This window comes from Pseudorca crassidens, chromosome 8 (genome assembly GCF_039906515.1).
Source record: "Pseudorca crassidens isolate mPseCra1 chromosome 8, mPseCra1.hap1, whole genome shotgun sequence".
Classification (NCBI taxonomy): domain Eukaryota; kingdom Metazoa; phylum Chordata; class Mammalia; order Artiodactyla; family Delphinidae; genus Pseudorca; species Pseudorca crassidens.
The window spans coordinates 7,788,858-7,805,416 of record NC_090303.1 but is presented as its reverse complement, the minus strand read 5'-3'; the positions used below and the strand labels follow the sequence as shown (position 1 = coordinate 7,805,416).

Here is a 16,559-nt window from a genome sequence, read left to right as displayed (position 1 = left end):
GGCCTCTGTCACTACCGAGACATAACTTCAAGTAAATATGGCCTTTCCTTCTAACTTTCAGTTCCTTTTTCAGTCATTTACTTCATCATTACTCATGCTATTATTATCTTATTCCTTCAACAAATTATTTTTTGTTTACCTTTCTATGTGCCTTTCCATGTACTGTTCTAGTGGCAGACAAGACAGACAGCATCCCTGGCTCTATGCGGAGACAGAGCCGATGGGCCCCGCTGCTCAGGCCCTCCCTACTTCTGGTGGCTGAGCAGAGAGCTTGGGAAGGAGACCTGAGCCAGTTTAACAGAAGGATGGGCTAATTACTAGTTTCCATGACCTGGAGCATCCTCCTTTCCACCAAAGCTACTTCCCCAGCCAGGGAACTTACGTGATCTCAAGGATGTTCTCTGACCCTGTCCCTCATCCACAAAGTACTCACCACAAATGTATGGAACATTGCAGGGGACTGTCCTTCTTCATTGGTACCTTGGCCATGGGACATATCTACACCCGGCCTAAGCTCTGACAAGTAACAAGAGTCAAGGAGATTCTATCTGCTTCTACTACTTCTTTGAAGGTTTTTCTCAATAAACTCTATATCTGAACTGGATGGTGCTGCAACAAATAAATAGATAGAGATACAATTTCCGATAGTGATAAGTGCTGTGAAGGAAGCAGAACAGTGCAGTTGGATCGAGAGGGACTGAGGCTGGGTCAGGACCAACCTAGGCAGGACAGTCAGGAAGGGCTTCTTGGAAGAGATGGTAACAGAGTCAAAGCGGGAGTGATAAAGGGCAGGCAGCCCAGCAGAGAAAGAACATTCAAACACAGGGAACAGCAAGAACAGTGGCTTGGATGAAAGGATGAGATTGAAATGTCTGTGGGACAGAAAGAAATCGAGCACCACAGTGAATGAGGGAAAGAGTATTAGGGGTGACTTCAGAGAAGTAATCAGGGGACTGGTAAGGAGATGAGGTTTTGTTCTAACTGGAATAAGAAGTTATGGGAAAAAAGAAAAAAAAAAAGAAGAAGCTATGGGAGAAGTTAAAGTGAAGGATTAATAAAAATTGATAAGCATATTTAATAGTTTAACTCTTGGATCTGGAGGAGAATGGCATGCAGGTGACATGGAGGGAAGCAGGGAACCAGTTAGGAGGCTACCACCGTGGTCCAGGGGAGTGGGGAAAGGTAGAGGGGCAAAGACTGCTTAGTCTAATTACGGGACCTGCAGTGAGTGTTGGTGGGATGGGAGAGGTGGGAACAAGGCGAATCACAGATGATTCCAGAGTAGAGAGGGGCTGTAGCCCTTTTAAAAGCTGGTGCACACGATCACTCAAAATTCTGTAAAATTAACCACCAAGAAGAAAGTAGGAGGCCACAGGAAATAAAGATGAACAAAGACTGGAGGGTGCAGGGTGACAGGAAGCTGGAGACAGGCAGTGGTTCTGAAACATTCCCGGGAAGTGCTAACTCCTGCAGTTCCTTACAGGCAGCTGTCATCTGAGGGCTTCTTTTAGGGGGTCCCGCAAGCTAGCACTCACTGCAAAAATGTGGCAGATTATTCTTCAAACCTGCATTTTAAAAGGGGGATGAGAAGATAGACTAAGCTTGTGAGAAGCTTTTTTCTTTTCTCACGGCCCTTTATAAAAAAAGTTCAGGACCAGAGTCTCAAGCTGACTGCGGGTTTGGCCACCAGACTTTACCTCAGAAATTGAGAATTAGTCACAAGATTCCACGTAAGCCACAAAAGAGAAGTGGGAAGCAGACAGCACTCACCGAACTGCGATGTGCCAGGCCCCGTACACATTATCCGTTAATCCTCAAAAAGAACCCATGAGAAAGATGTGCTTTCCTTCAGGATCTGCAAGAACAAACTGAAGCTCAGGGAGGTTTATGAACAGCTCAAGGTGTCCCCGACGGTGGCAGGGATGAGCAGCAGGGATGAGCCCCGGGCTCCGCCTCCTGGGCCAGGTGTGGGGCTGCTACAGGTGAGGGCACCTCCCCTCACACCATCACCGTGCCCGCCCTGAACTCTGGCCTCTGCTTTCACTATCACGAGGTTCACCCCTGGGACTGGGGTCTGCTCTCAGGGGAAGAGTCATAAAAATGGGAAATTTACCAAGTGACCTCTCTCCTTCCACGTCCACCCCCCTGCAGAATCTGCCTGCTTTTCCTCTCTCTCCTACGTCTTCATGTAGTGTTTAAAATATATTATGTCGAGATTACAGTTATCTTCAGGAGAGTTCCTCGACACTCTATTACTGAGAAATAATGTTTTAAACAAAAAAATTCTGAATCAAATAAATGGTTTCTAGAAATGTACTCATTTTCTTTTCACCCTTTACTCTGATAGAATGAATGCTTTTTGGTGCTCACTAATCATCTCATTTTAGTCTCTTTTTATAGAAGATCTAGTTGGTTCCTACGCTAAACCCGGTGCCCATAGCGTAATAACCACACAATTCCACTGGCGTTTTCCACATTGCATTTTGGTATCTTATTTATGTTTCTGTACTGCCCTCTAGTGGCTGACTGTCTGAAATACAAATCAAAGTACAGCAGGCCCTTTGTATCCATAGGGTCTGCGTCCGGGGATTCGACCAACCACGATCCAAAATGTTCAAAAAAACAAATTCCAGAAAGTTCCAAAGAGCAAAAATTGAGTTTTCTGCAAGCTGGCAACTATTTACAAAGCATGTATATTATACTTATAAGCAACTACTTACATAACGATAGCATTTACATGGTGTTAGGTACTATAGGTAATCCAGAGATGATTTAAAGTATAGGGGAGTTTGTGTGTAGGTTATATGCAAATACTCTGCCATTTTATATAAGGAACGTGAGCATCCCTAGATTTTGGATTTTGGTATCCACAGGGGTCCTGGACCCAATCCCCTCAGATACCGAGGGATGACTGTATTAATTTTCGAAATGCAGGCACTTTTTCTAGAGGTAAGACAAATCTCAGACAGTTCAATTGGCTAGTAACAACTTGTAGTAGACATAAATCTTCCTAACAACAATCTTATTGATTGTGAACTATTTCAATTTTGACTTTGACAACAATAGAAAAATTTTTAATGCTTAGAAGAACTTTAAAAGTTCTGGAGATATTTAAAGAATCTGTTGGCATAGTTGGAATGTAGACAATAATTAATTAAGTATATTGGAAAAGACTCCTGAAAGCCCCTGGAGAAGAAAGTGCTGGGCCTAGAACCTGATTTGAGAGGAGGCCGGGGGAGTATATGCTTTCTTGGAGTAACATCGCCATCTTGCGTCTTTCTTAGATACTGCTGATAAAAATAAGCAAACCCTTATTTCTTTTAGCACTCCTAAATGTTCTCTAATTAAAGAAATTTGAACATTTGTTTCAAGGTTCAAACAGAAGTTTTATTTATTTATTTAAAGAAGAGTTTTTAAAAAGACTGTATTGAGGTATGATTTACACTCAATAAAATGCACCCTTTAAAGTGCACCAGTTTTCAATGAGTTTCAAAAATGAACTCCCAGGCAGCCACCAGAACAATCAAGTTGCATAACATTTCCATCATCTCCCAGAGGTACCCTAGTGCCTATTTACAGATAACCCCATGCCCAGCTGCTGCCCCGGGCAACCACTCATCTGCTCTCTATTATTAGAGATCAGTTTTGATGTTTAGAATTTCATATAAACGAAATCATACAGTATGTACTCTTTTGTGCCTGTATTTAAGTATGTGCTTTTTTTCTTCATCATAACATTGTTAAAATCTGTTCATGCTTTTGCATCTATCAGTAGCTCATTCATTTTTGCTCCTGAGTACTATTCCTTTGCGTGACTACTCCTCTATTTACCATTCTCCTGTTGATGGCCACAGCTTGTTTCCAGTTTTTAATTATTTTGAGTAAGACTGCTCCGAAAGTATGTGTATAATAAGTGTGTACAAATGTTCTCATTTCTCTTGGTAAATACTTAGAAGTAGATGGCTGGGTTTCAGGGTAAATAGATGTTTAACTTTACATAAAACAGACAAAGTATTTTCTAGAATGGCCTTACCATTTTATTTTCCCAGAGCAATCAATGAGAGTTCCAGCTGAGTCATATCTTTCATATTTGGTGTTGTCATTCATATTATCCATTATGATGGATATATAGTAGTAGCTCATGATGATTTTAATTTGCATTTTCCTGTTCACTAATACTGTTAAGCATCTTTTCATATGCTTATTGGTCATTCATATATATTATTTTGTCAAATGTTTGATTAATTTGCTTCCCTCTTTATAAAGTTGGGTTGTCTTCTAATTATTGAGTTATAAATTTCTTTGTATATGCTCTGCATGTCTTTTGCCAAATACATGCATTGTTAGTATATTTTCTGAGTCTGTGACTTGCCTTTTTGTATTCTTAAGTGTCCTTTGAAGAGCAAACATTTAAAATTTTGATGAAGTCTAATTCATCAATAATTTTTATAGGTATAGCTTTTTGTTACCTATCTAAAACTTTTGCCTATACTGAGATCACAAAAATTTTCCCCTATGTTTTTTTCTAGAAACCTTATAGTTTTAATATTTGTATTTTGGCCTATGATCCTTTTCATGTTAATTTTTGTATATGATAAGAGGGAAGTACTGAGGTTTCTTTTTTCCTAGATAGATACCTAAATGCACCAGCATCTTTTCTTAAAAAGACCATCTGTTCCCCTTGGCCCCTTTCTTGAACATCAGTTGACCGTATTTGTATGGGCATATTTCTGGACCCCTTATTTTATTCCTTTTATCTGTTTATCAAAACTTAGACTTGTCCTGATTACTCTCATTCTATACGTCTTGAGATCCTCCAAATGTGTCCTTGTTTTAAAATTATTTTGGCTACAGTATGTCCTCTGCATTTCCTTATATTGGGTTGGCCGAAAAGTTTGTTTGGTTTTTTGCCCTTAGTTGTCTTTAACTTCATTTGAAACAATTTTGTTAGACTGTATTGTGATAGCTGTCATATAAGCGTGCATTTAAAAAAAAAATCAAAATTGGTGAATTTTTGTGTAGCCATTTTAATATCGAATATGGAAAAAAAGCGCAGCATTTTCTGCATATTATGCTTTATTTCAAGAAAGATAAGAACACAACTGAAACGCAAAAAAAAAAAAAAAAAGATTTGTGTCACGTACGGAGAATGTGCTGTGACTGACTGAACGTGTCAAAAGTGGTTTGCGAAGTTTTGTGCTGGAGATTTCTCGCTGGACAGTGCTCCACGGTCGGGTAGACCAGTTGAAGTTGATAGTGATCAAACAGAGACTTTAATTGAGAACAATCAACGTTATATCACACGGGAGATAGTCGACATATTCAAATTATCCAAACCAAGCGTTGGAAATCATTCGCACCAGCTTGGTCATGTTCATCACTTTGATGTTTGTGTTCCACATAAGTTAAGCGAAAAAAACCTGCTTGACCGTATTTCCGCATGTTATTCTCTACTTCAACGTAATGAAAACGTTCCATTTTAAAAACAAATTGTGACAGGCGATGAAAAGTGGATACTGTGCAATAACGTGGAACGGAAGAGATCGTGGGGGAAATGAAATGAACCACCACCAACCACACCAAAGGCCAGTCTTCATCCAAAGAAGGTGATGTTGTGTACGTGGTGGGATTGGAAGGGAGTCCTCTATTATGAGCTCCTTCCAGAAAACCAAACGATGAATTCCAACAGCTACTGCTCCCAATTAGACCAAGTGAAAGCAGCACTCGACGAAAAGCATCCAGAATTAGTCAACAGAAAACGCATAATCTTCCATCAGAATAACATGAGACTGCAAGTTTCTTTGATGACCAGGCAAAAACTCTTACAGCTTGGCTGGGAAGTTCTGATTCATCCGTAGTATTCATCAGACATTGCACCTTCAGATTTCCATTTATTTTGGTCTTTACAAAATTCTTTTAATGGAAAAACTTTCCATCCCCTGGAAGACTGTAAAAGGCACCTGGAACAGTTCTTTGCTCAAAAAGATAAAAAGTTTTGGAAAGATGGAATTATGAAGTTGCCTGAAAAATGGCAGAAGGTAGTGGGACAAAACGGTGACTACGTGGTTCAATAAAGTTCTTGGTGAAAATGTGTCTTTTATTTTTACTTAAAAACCAAAGGAACTTTTTGGCCAGCCCGATACATTTTAGGATCTGCGTGTCCAGTTCTACAAAATAGCTAGCTGGGATTTTGATTGGGATTGGCATTGCATCTATTAATTTGGGGAGAACTAACATCTTAACAATATTGAGTCTTTCAATCCATGAACATGATATTTTTCTTTACATCTTTAATTTCTCTCACCAATTTTTTTATAGTATTCAGTGAATAGGTTTTGCAAATATTTTGTTAAATTTATCTTTAAATATTTCATGATTTCGATGACAGTATATAAATATAATGGTATTTAAAATTTTTCATTTTCTAATTTTTCAGTATGTAGGAATACAAGTGGTGTTGTATACTGACCTTGCATCCTGTGGCCTTCTTAATTCACTCATTAGCTCTAATGTAAGTTCTGGAGATTCCTTAGGAACTTCTACACACAATCATGTCATCTGCAAGTAAAACAAATGAACATTTTTGTTTCCAAGACAAAAAATGCCTTTTATTGCTGTCTTGCTTTTTTTGTACTGGCTAGCCTGGCAAGGACTTCTTGTGCAAGGCTGAAAAGAAGTGATGGGGATGGAGCCTGATCTTAGGGAATATGGATTCAATCTTTTCTGTTAACTGTGATGTTAGCTGTACATATTATGTAGAAAAATGTCTTTTATCAGTTGCCTTTTATTCCTATTTTGGTGCAAGTTTTTGTAATAATTGCAGACTAAATTTTGTCAAATGCACCTTTTCTTCTCCTCCTGAAGCAGGAAAACTTATTTTCCCCTTCTTTATTCTGTTAAGGTTGAGTTACATTAATTTTTCATATGTTAAGTCAACCTGGCACTCCCAAGAAAAATTCCACTTGGTCATAATATATTATGCTTATTACACATAGTTAGATTCAGTTTGTTAATAGTTTATTAATTAATGATTTTTGCATCTAGGTTCCTGAGAGATATTGGTGTGCAGGTTTTTTTCTTTGACGTATTTGTCTGGTTTTGGTATAAGAGTGATGTTAGCTTCAAAAATTGAGTTGGAAAGGGTTCCTTCTTCTTTATTTTCTAAAAGAGTTTGTGAATATTATTATTATTTTTTTCTTCTTAAAATGTTTGGTAGGGCTTCCCTGGTGGCACAGTGGTTAAGAATCCACCTACCGATGCAACGGGGTTCAGGGAGATCCCACATGCCGTGGAGCAACTAAGTCTGTGTGCCAGAACTACTGAGCCTGTGCTCTAGAGCCCATGAGCCCCAACTACTGAAGCCCACGTGCCTAGAGACCGTGCTCAGCAACAAGAGAAGCCACAGCAATGAGAAGCCCGTGCACCACAATGAAGAGTAGCTCCCAATCACCACAATTAGAGAAAGCCCGCACGCAGCAACAAAGACCCAATGCAGCCAAAAATAAATGAATAAAATAAAAAAAATTTTTTTAAAAGTAAAAAAAAAATGTTTGGTAAAATCCACCAGTGAAGACATTTGGGCTGGGAGTTTTCCTTGTAGAAAGATTTTTAATTATGAATTCAGTTTACTATATACATGGCTATTCAGATTTTCTATCAATTTTTATATTACAAAGAATTTGTCCATTGCTTCTAAGTTACCAAATTTAACAGCATAAATTTATTTGTACTATTCTCTTTTTATCCTTTTAATGTCTGCAGGATTGATAGTGATGTCTTCTCTTTCATTCTTGGTATTAGAAATTTGTATTTTTTTCTTTTTTTTATCATCTTAGGTATAGATTTACCAATTTTATTGATTTTCCAAAGAATCCTTTGGTTTCATTGATTTATCTCTATTTTCTACTTAAAAAGGTGGTAAATGTTTTCTGTTCGTGGCCAAATAAATATTTTAGGTTTTTCAGCCATATGATCTCTAAGGCAGCACTAGACAACAAGTAAATGAATGAGTGGAACCATGTTCAAATAAAACTTTATTTACAAAAACAAGTGGTGAGCCAGATTTTGCCTGCAAGCTGTGGTTTGCCGACCCTTGGTTTATTAATTTCAACTCATCTTTATTTTTTCTTCCTTGTACTTTGGAGTTGATATTCTCTCATTTTCTAGCTTTGTAAGGTAGAAATCTTAATCCTTCAGTTCTGAAGGACATTTCCAATGAGTTTAGAACTCTAGGTTCACTCCCCGAACCAGCACCAGTAGTTTAAAGATGTGATCGGTTTTAGATGAAATGCTTGCTCTTGGTCTTTGTTTCTGTGTATTGCTTCCTCTGGCTACTTTTAAGATGATCTTTTTAATCACGATTTTCAAAAATTTGATTATGATAATGATATACTTTGCTGTGTTTTTCTGTTTCTTCAGCTTGGTTATTTGTTTGTTTCTTTGTTTAGCTTATTGGATGTGTGTGTTGGTTTATAATTAATCAAATTTGGAAAATTTTGTGTTCAGTGATGTCACATTGGTACCTTGAAATCAACAATAGTGTGAGTATTTACATCATAAAAATTGGCCTATGCTATAAATCAAGTCTTTTTCCCCCCATTGAGCTAGTTGTTAAAATTTACTGCCTACAGGTCACTAAAATTTGGTTCTTTTGAATTTTTTTTATGTTTTTCTATTATGGTAGTTTCTGTTGCCATGTGTTCACATTTACTGATATTCTTAAGTTTTCATTGGATGCTATCCTTATACTGTAAATTTATTATTTAAGATACTGTATTTTTCAGCTGTAAAGTTCTGTTTGGATCTCGTTATAATACTTTCCACTGATCTTTTCATGATGTTTTTCTTTGAATCCTTGACCATATATATATATTTTTTGCTGCGTTGTGCCTTTGTTGCTGTGTGCGGGCTTTCTCTAGTTGCAGCGAGTGAGGGCTACTCTTCATTGCAGTGTGCTACCTTCTCATTGCAGTGGCTTCTCTTGTTGCAGAGCATAGGCTCTAGGTGCACGGGTTTCAGTAGTTGCTGCACGTGGGCTCAGTAGTCGTGGCTCAAAGGCTTCAGTAGTTGTGGCACGAGGGCTCAGTAGTTGTGACTCGCGGGCTCCAGAGCACAGGCTCAGTAGTTGTGGCTCACTGGCTTAGTTGCTCGCAGCATGTGGGATCTTTCCAGACCAGGGATCAAACCCAAGTCCCCTGCACCAGCAGGTGGAATTCGTAACCACTGCACCACCAGGGAAGTCCCTTGACCATATTTTTAATAATTGTTTCAAAGTAACTCATTGTTAACGCCCTGTTATTGTTGACAGGAACACTGTCAACTCCTGTTTGGCTTCGACTGCTGCTTCCTTCCCTCCCTTCCTCTCTGTGTTTACTCTATGTCTAATTTAGTACTATTACTAAGGTATCACCCTTCTGAGGTTTCTACTAAATGTTCCATATAGTTGACAAAGATTCCCCATTTGGCTGGTCAGACCTTGCATGTTTCCTAGATCTTGTGTCCTCTGGGAATGATTCATCTGAGGGCACCTGGTCATTGTTAGCCCAGCCTGGTGGAGTTTTACCTTATGTTAGCATAGCTTAGTTTTTATCAACAGACTCACAGAGAACCCTGAAGATTTCTACAGCTCTTTCTCCATCTAGCTCCCTCCTCTATGCTGCTCTGCCCCAGAAATTCCAGCATCTCAGACTTCTTGATCCCTAATAATAATCTCCTGAACTCAAGACCTCTGCAAGGGATCCTCCCCTCAACCCTGAAGCTTTGCTTTAGACAGTGCCCTTCAGGCAGAAGGCTGGAGTGATTTTAAGACTCAGTGTTTGAAAGCGGTTATTTCATATATTTTGTCCAGTTTCATTTTTTTTAAACAATGGGAGGACATGTCTTTTTCTAGTTTCTCCATCATGGCTGGAAGCTGAAGTTCTTATACATGCTTGACCAAACCAGTAATCTTCCTTCACCTGGTATATTCAACCCCTTTGACAGAGCTCTTAATAGCACTATCAGTCTTAAGTGGTATGCATTATGAATAATAGAAAGGGAGGAGATATTATAATCCACTGAGTCAACACCAGCTATAATGGAGGGAGCTGGATGTTGTGGGTAGATAGATGGTCCTCTTGTGCAGTGAATAAATCATGTCCTTCCTTGGTACTTAATCCTTAGGTTGGGTTGAACTAACCTGAGGGCTAAGTATTAAATTTCTCATTTCTTAAAACAGCTAGAAAGTAACAATCTGAGGATTCATTATGGGGTAGTAGAGAAAGAGATAAAATGCAAAAATAATTCCTTCCTGGGAGTTAGGAAGCTTGGCTCAAAGGCCAAGACTCTGCATTTATAATCCTCCACACTTCCTTCCATTTCTATCTGTAAAAATGGGCAATTGAACTCTTTGTCCTTTAACAATCCTTCTGGCTTGGCGATTTTTACTACTGTTCTGTTTTCTCACCATTATTCCTAGTATTATCCCATGTTAATTGGTGTAATATCATAGGCTAGAACAGTTACCTTCTTAAGGGTTAAATTATTCCTATTGCATCAATTAGTAGAGGGTAGGTGCTAAGAGCAGTGCTAGGAAAGTGAATAGAAGATAAAAACAGGCATATCAAATAGCCTCTTGTAATAGTGTAGAGATCTCTGTATTTCCAGTTAAAGAGAGCTTCTGGATTAAAAACAATCACAAGATAGCAGGGCCTGATATTTTAATCTCCAATCTTCTTATTAAAATAGCAATGATTGTGAATTAAAGCAGGAGCTCAGAATTCATCTCCTCCAACATCTAACGTAACTAACAATAATTATTAGCACAGCGAAAATTTCAAGAGCAAGAACCAAACAAGGAAAAGCATACAACTTCATGCCATAGACTTCAATAAGTAGTGAAAAAAGAAAAAAAAAATATTCTGGCACGGCTTGGCATAGCTTCCTAGCCTTAACCCTAAGCTCCAGAAAGAGAGGGAATGAAATATTGAGAATTTCCACAATTATTTCTTACTTTGGAGAAAAGTAGTTGGAGGGTTGAACAGGAAGCTCAGGTAAAATTCAAAAAGAAATTGTAATAGGGAAGAACAAATCTGACTCCATATTGGATGTATTTCTTTTACTTTAACCTTTGTTATGCATAACAGCCCATCTCTGGGAACCCCACCTCCTATGCCTGAACATTAAGATAAATCCCTTTTTTCAGCTCACAGGAAGCATCCTGACCAGGCCCACCTGTGAATGGCTGCAGGAAAGAAGAAACTGACCCACCCCCTTGGAGTCTGGCAGAAACCAGGAAATATTTGCAACAACTTATCTTTTTAATGTTACCTCCTCACCTCCCACCTCTCTGTTCCATAAAAGAAACTAGCACCCAAACCTGGGCAAGATGGGTCTTTTGGACACTAGTCTACCATCTTCTCAGTCTGCTGGTCTTCTGAATAAAGTCATTATTTCTTATCCCAACAACTCGTCTCTCAATTTATTGGCCTGTCATGTGGTGAGCAGTATGAGCTTGGGCTCGGTAACAAAATCTTCAGGAGTAAAAGCATCTACAGCAAGACGCTCTGGAGGGGCAGAACAGCTCTAAGACCTGTGTGGGTTGGAAGAACAGTCTGAGAGTAAGGGATCACCCACACAATAACTGGGTGCACTTTGGGCCAAGCGAATATTAAGATAGGGCACTGGGTCAAAGGAGAAAACAGAATCCATATCCTTAAGCAAAGGAAACATAGCTGGAGCCAGGCCTATGCCATTTCCCTGCATCCTCAGGCTACAGAGAAGGCAACAGGAGCAATGCTCACCTTCCGAGCTGCAGGTCTAAGGAAACAATCAGGACTCTGAGTATGAGCGACACTGAGGAAAACTCGACCACACTATAGAGAACAAAGGGCAAGTCAAGCAGAGTAGCCTATGTTCTGCATATGCAAGATGAAAAGAAAGGACATAATTATACCATTCCTTGTATTTTTGTGGCTTTAAATTTTTCATAATAAATATTTTTAAAGGATTGTTTAAATTTAAATTATACAAGCATACTACTGAAAGGTAAATACAAGGAGATATGAAGATAGCATAAGAAGACAAAGAGTAGAAATCTCAAAGAAACAGAAGGAAACTCTCTACAACTTTTTGTGACAAAAGAACCTTAATAAGGACGTGAACTCCAGAAAATGATTACTCGTCAGTTAAATTTTAAAAACAGAATAAAAAAGACAAAACTGTACTACTAAAGAAAAAAATTGAGAACAAAATAATATCAGGGAATGAATTAGAAATAGCAAGAAACAGAATAGAGTTAAAAACTGAAATAATAAAGTACAAAAGGGCTTGAGCTAATCACAGTGAACAGAGGAACAAGCAAGGTAAAACATTAAGAAAATATAATATATAAAGAAAGAAGAAAAGCTAACAAAAGGTCATTTTCTTAAACAGATACCCCAGCAGATCAAGCAGAAAACTTACTACAAAATTTCCCTGAAGTACGAATCAAATAGTCTATGTAAAAAATTATACAGAATATCAGTTTTTATTGAGAGTTGTTTACCACTGAATTTCAGGAATAGAGAAATAATTCTTTAATCGCACAGAGGGGACAAAGTAAGATGGGAATATTTCAAGCCAGTGTCAAATTTCTCCTTAGTAACACTTAGTGCTAGGATATAACGGAGTGATTAATTTCAGCCAAATTTTTAAAAATAATAAAGTGACAATTTTATACCCACCCGTGTCACTAAAATATAAAGACAGATATATTCAAACATGTGTGAACTCAGGAAATGTACTGTCTATAAGAACCTTTAAAAAAAATAAAACTACTTGACAAGGAAATTTAACTGATCAAGAAATAGTTTTGAAAAGATAGTTTAAAATCTGCAATCTTTCTCAATATAAATTTTCACAAAGCTCTATAAATATCTTCCTAAAAGGTTAATTCTACAGTGCAACCATGGAAAACATTTCATGATTTTTATATTCTTGTGATGTTACTGTGTCCAAAAATTATACTTGCTTGAACTTTTATTTCTTTTAGAAAACAGGAAGAAAAAAAGGCAATAAAAACTTGCCCCAATTTGCTAGAGCTGCCATAATAAAGCACCACAGACTGGATGGCTTAAACAGAAATTTATTTTCTCACAATTCTGGAGGCCGGAATTCTGAGATCAAGATGTCAGCAGGGAAGGGTTCTTGTGAGACTGCTCTCTTTAACTTCAGATGGCTGTCTTCTCACTGTATCTTCATACCACCTTCCCTCTGCACCTGGGTCCAAACTTCCTTTTCTTATAAGAACATCAGGCACACTGGAATAGGGCCCACAATAATTACCTCATTTTAACTTAATTACCTCTTTAAAGGCCCCATCCCCAAATACAATCACATTCTAAGTCCTGGGGCTTAAGACTTCTACATGTATGTTTTGGGGAGACACAATTCAGCTCCTAACACTCTCCATGGCTCGATGTAAAGAAAGTGCAATTGAATATCATCATGCTCCATTATTTAAGCCCCAGGGAATGCAATGAAAAGGTCAGAACCCCTTGCCTTCTTGAAATAAGTCAACTGGTTATAGCTAGGTTTGGGATCAAAGTCATCTCATCCACTTTGTCTTGGGAGAGGTGCTGGACTTCTTATCATCTTGGGGGAAGAAAAGACTGACTGGTAGTAGAGGGAAAGAGCACAGGACACTCAGTGTTGTTTGACAGTGGTTTTGATAAAGCATAAAGAAAACAGCAGAATGACTAGTTTCTTCCCATTTCCTAGTCTTATTTTTTATTTTCACTCACTTTACTGTTTAAGGTTTACAGAAAACATTGAATATAAAGTACAGAAAATGACTACACCCTCCCTCTCCCACTCCCTCTGCAGTTTCCCCTATTATTCACAACTTGTACATCTGTTACTATTGATGAATACATTATTAACCAAAGTCCATCATTTACACTAGGTATCACTCTTTGTGTTGTACAGTTCTATGAGTCTTGACGAATGCATACCATCATGTAGCCACCATTGTGGTTCATTCACAAGTTTCCAGGCACTCAAAATCCCATGCTACACCTTGACATTCCTTCTTCCCTGTCCCCATACCCCAGGTAACTACTAACTTTTTCCTGTCTTTACAGTCTTGCCTTTTCCAGAATGTCATAGCTGGAAGCAAACAGTGTGCAGCCTTTTCAGATTGTCTTTTTTCACCGAGAAATACGCATTTAAGGTTCCTTCACGTCTTTTCACAGCTTGATAGCTCTTTTTTTTTTTTTTTAAACACTGGATAACATTCTATTCTATGGATGTATCACAGATTGTTTATCCATTCATCTACTGAAAGGCACCTTGGTTGCCTCCACATCTCACAATGATAAATAAAGCTGTTATAAAAATCCCTGTGTACGTTTTCAACTCATTTGGGTTAAACAGCAGGGAGCGTGACTGCTGGATAGTATAGTCAGATTATGTTTAGCTTTGTAAAAAATGCCCAAGTGTCTTCCAAAGTGACTGCACCATTTTGCATACCGACCAGCAATGCATGAGAGCTCCTGCGGCTCCACATCCTCATTAGCACTTGCTGTTATCAGTATTTTGGATTTTAGCGATTCTAATAGGCACATCTCATTGTTTTAATTTGCAATTGCCTGATGACGTGATATTGAGCACTTTTTCGTATTTGCCATCTGTATATCTTTTTTGGTGAGGTATCTTGTGCAGATCTTTTGCCTCTCTTTGAATTTTTTTAGTTGCTGACTTTCAAGAGTTCTTTGTATATTCTGAATACAAGTCTTTTATCAGACATGCATTTTGCACATATTTTCTCCCAGTGACTTGTCTTTTCATTCTCTCAACAGTGTCTTTACGTAGAGCAGAAGTTTTCGATCTTGATGAAGTCACACTTATCTTTTTCTTTCATGGATCATGCCTTTGGTGTTGTATCTAAATACATCACCAAACCTAAGGTCACCTCTGTTTCTCTTATGTTATCTTCCAGACATTTTAGAGTTCTGCATTTTACATTTAGGTCTCTGATCCATTTTAATTTTTGTAAAATGTCTAAGTTCTCTGACTGGATATCCAGTTATTCCAGTACCTTTTGCTGAAAAGATTATCTATGCTCTTTTGAATTGCCTTTGCTCATTTGTCAAAGATCAGTTGTCTCATTTGTGTGGGTCTATTTCTGGATTTTCTACTGTTCAATTGATCTATTTATCTCTTCTTTCACCAATACCATATTGTCTTGATTACTACAGATATACAGTAAGTCTTGAAGCCTAGTAGTGACAGTTCTCCAACTTTATTCTTCTTCAATATTGTGTTGGCTACTCTTTTGTCTTTCTATAAACTTTAGAACCAGTTTGTTGATACCCAAAATAATTTGCTGGGATTTTGATAGGAATTGTGTTGAATACCAAATTGGGAAATACTGACATCTTTAAAATATTGAGTCTTCCAATCTGTGAACATGGAATATCTCTCCATTTATTTACATTTGTATTTCTTTCAACAATTTTGTAGTTCTCTTAGTATAGATCTTGCACATATTTTGTTAAATTTATACCTATGTCTGCCTGCCTCCTTCCTGCCTATCTCTCTCTCTCTCCCTTTTTTTTTTTTTGGTGCTAATAAAAGTGATGTATTTTTTATTTCAAATTCCAATTTGAAAGCAATTGACTTTTGTATATTAACTTGGTATCCTGTAATCCTGTAATCTGGTTGTAATTGTTTATTAGTTCCAGGACATTTTTTGTTGAGTTTTTGGGATTTTCTACATAGACTATCATGTCATCTGTGAAAAAAGACAAGTTTTTTTTATTCTCCATCTATATGCCTTCCCCCCTCCCCTTTTCTATGTCATGAGTGAGGACATCTAGTATGATGGTTAATAGGAGTGTGAAGGTCTTACAATTTTTACTTTTCTTATAATTTTTACTTTATTGTTTTAAAAGAATTAAAGTGGGCTTCACCAAGAGATTAATTCCTTGTGTAGGGACTATTCCAATACACTAACGGAAGTTGGAGGGGAGAGGAATAAGGAGGGAGGAAGTGTGTTAAATTTCTCATCATAGCACGGCACCAATTTTACTAAAATTAAAACATTTCAAGAATATATACCTTATAATAACTCCAACCTAATGTTTCCTCTTAATCTAAGAGTTATAATTAAAGAGCAATATAGCATGTGGTAAAGAAATGTTTATCATTTTACATTCAGAAATTTGGAAATTATTTCATTTTCATTTCAGTTCATTTTTCTTCTGTTAAACTCAGATAAACTTAATATTTTAAATATAATTTTAATATGATCATATTTTTATTATATATCTGTATACTTTTTCTAGCTATTTACCTAGATATCTTTCAACCTGTATGTTTGCAGAGAGAGAACTGGAGTGGGGTTCATCTGTTAACAAAGCATTTTACTGGATAAAGGATAGCGGTTGATTTTTAACATTTTCTTTGTACTTGTCTGTACTGTCTGAATTTTAAAAATAATTAGCATGTATTACTTTTGATAAAAATGTTATTTCAGGGGCTTCCCTAGTGGTGCAGTGGTTGGGAGTCCGCCTGCCGATGCAGGGAACACGGGTTCGTGC

At 37.6% G+C, this 16,559-nt stretch overlaps 1 long non-coding RNA gene across 8 annotated transcripts in view; it reads right to left on the bottom strand.

Annotated features, from left to right (window-relative positions):
* The window catches only part of LOC137228783 (uncharacterized), a 138,965-nt gene that overhangs the window by 116,088 nt on the left and 6,318 nt on the right, over positions 1–16,559 (bottom strand). For 7 of the 8 annotated variants that reach the window (XR_010945351.1, XR_010945354.1, XR_010945349.1 and 4 more), the window contains exons 3-5: positions 13,115–13,277; positions 6,470–6,558; positions 1,771–1,855 (exon numbers count right to left, since the gene is read on the bottom strand). This is a non-coding gene — a long non-coding RNA (uncharacterized lncRNA). The remainder of the gene's footprint in view (positions 1–1,770; positions 1,856–6,469; positions 6,559–13,114; positions 13,278–16,559) is intronic. The other variant, XR_010945348.1, reaches the window with a different exon arrangement.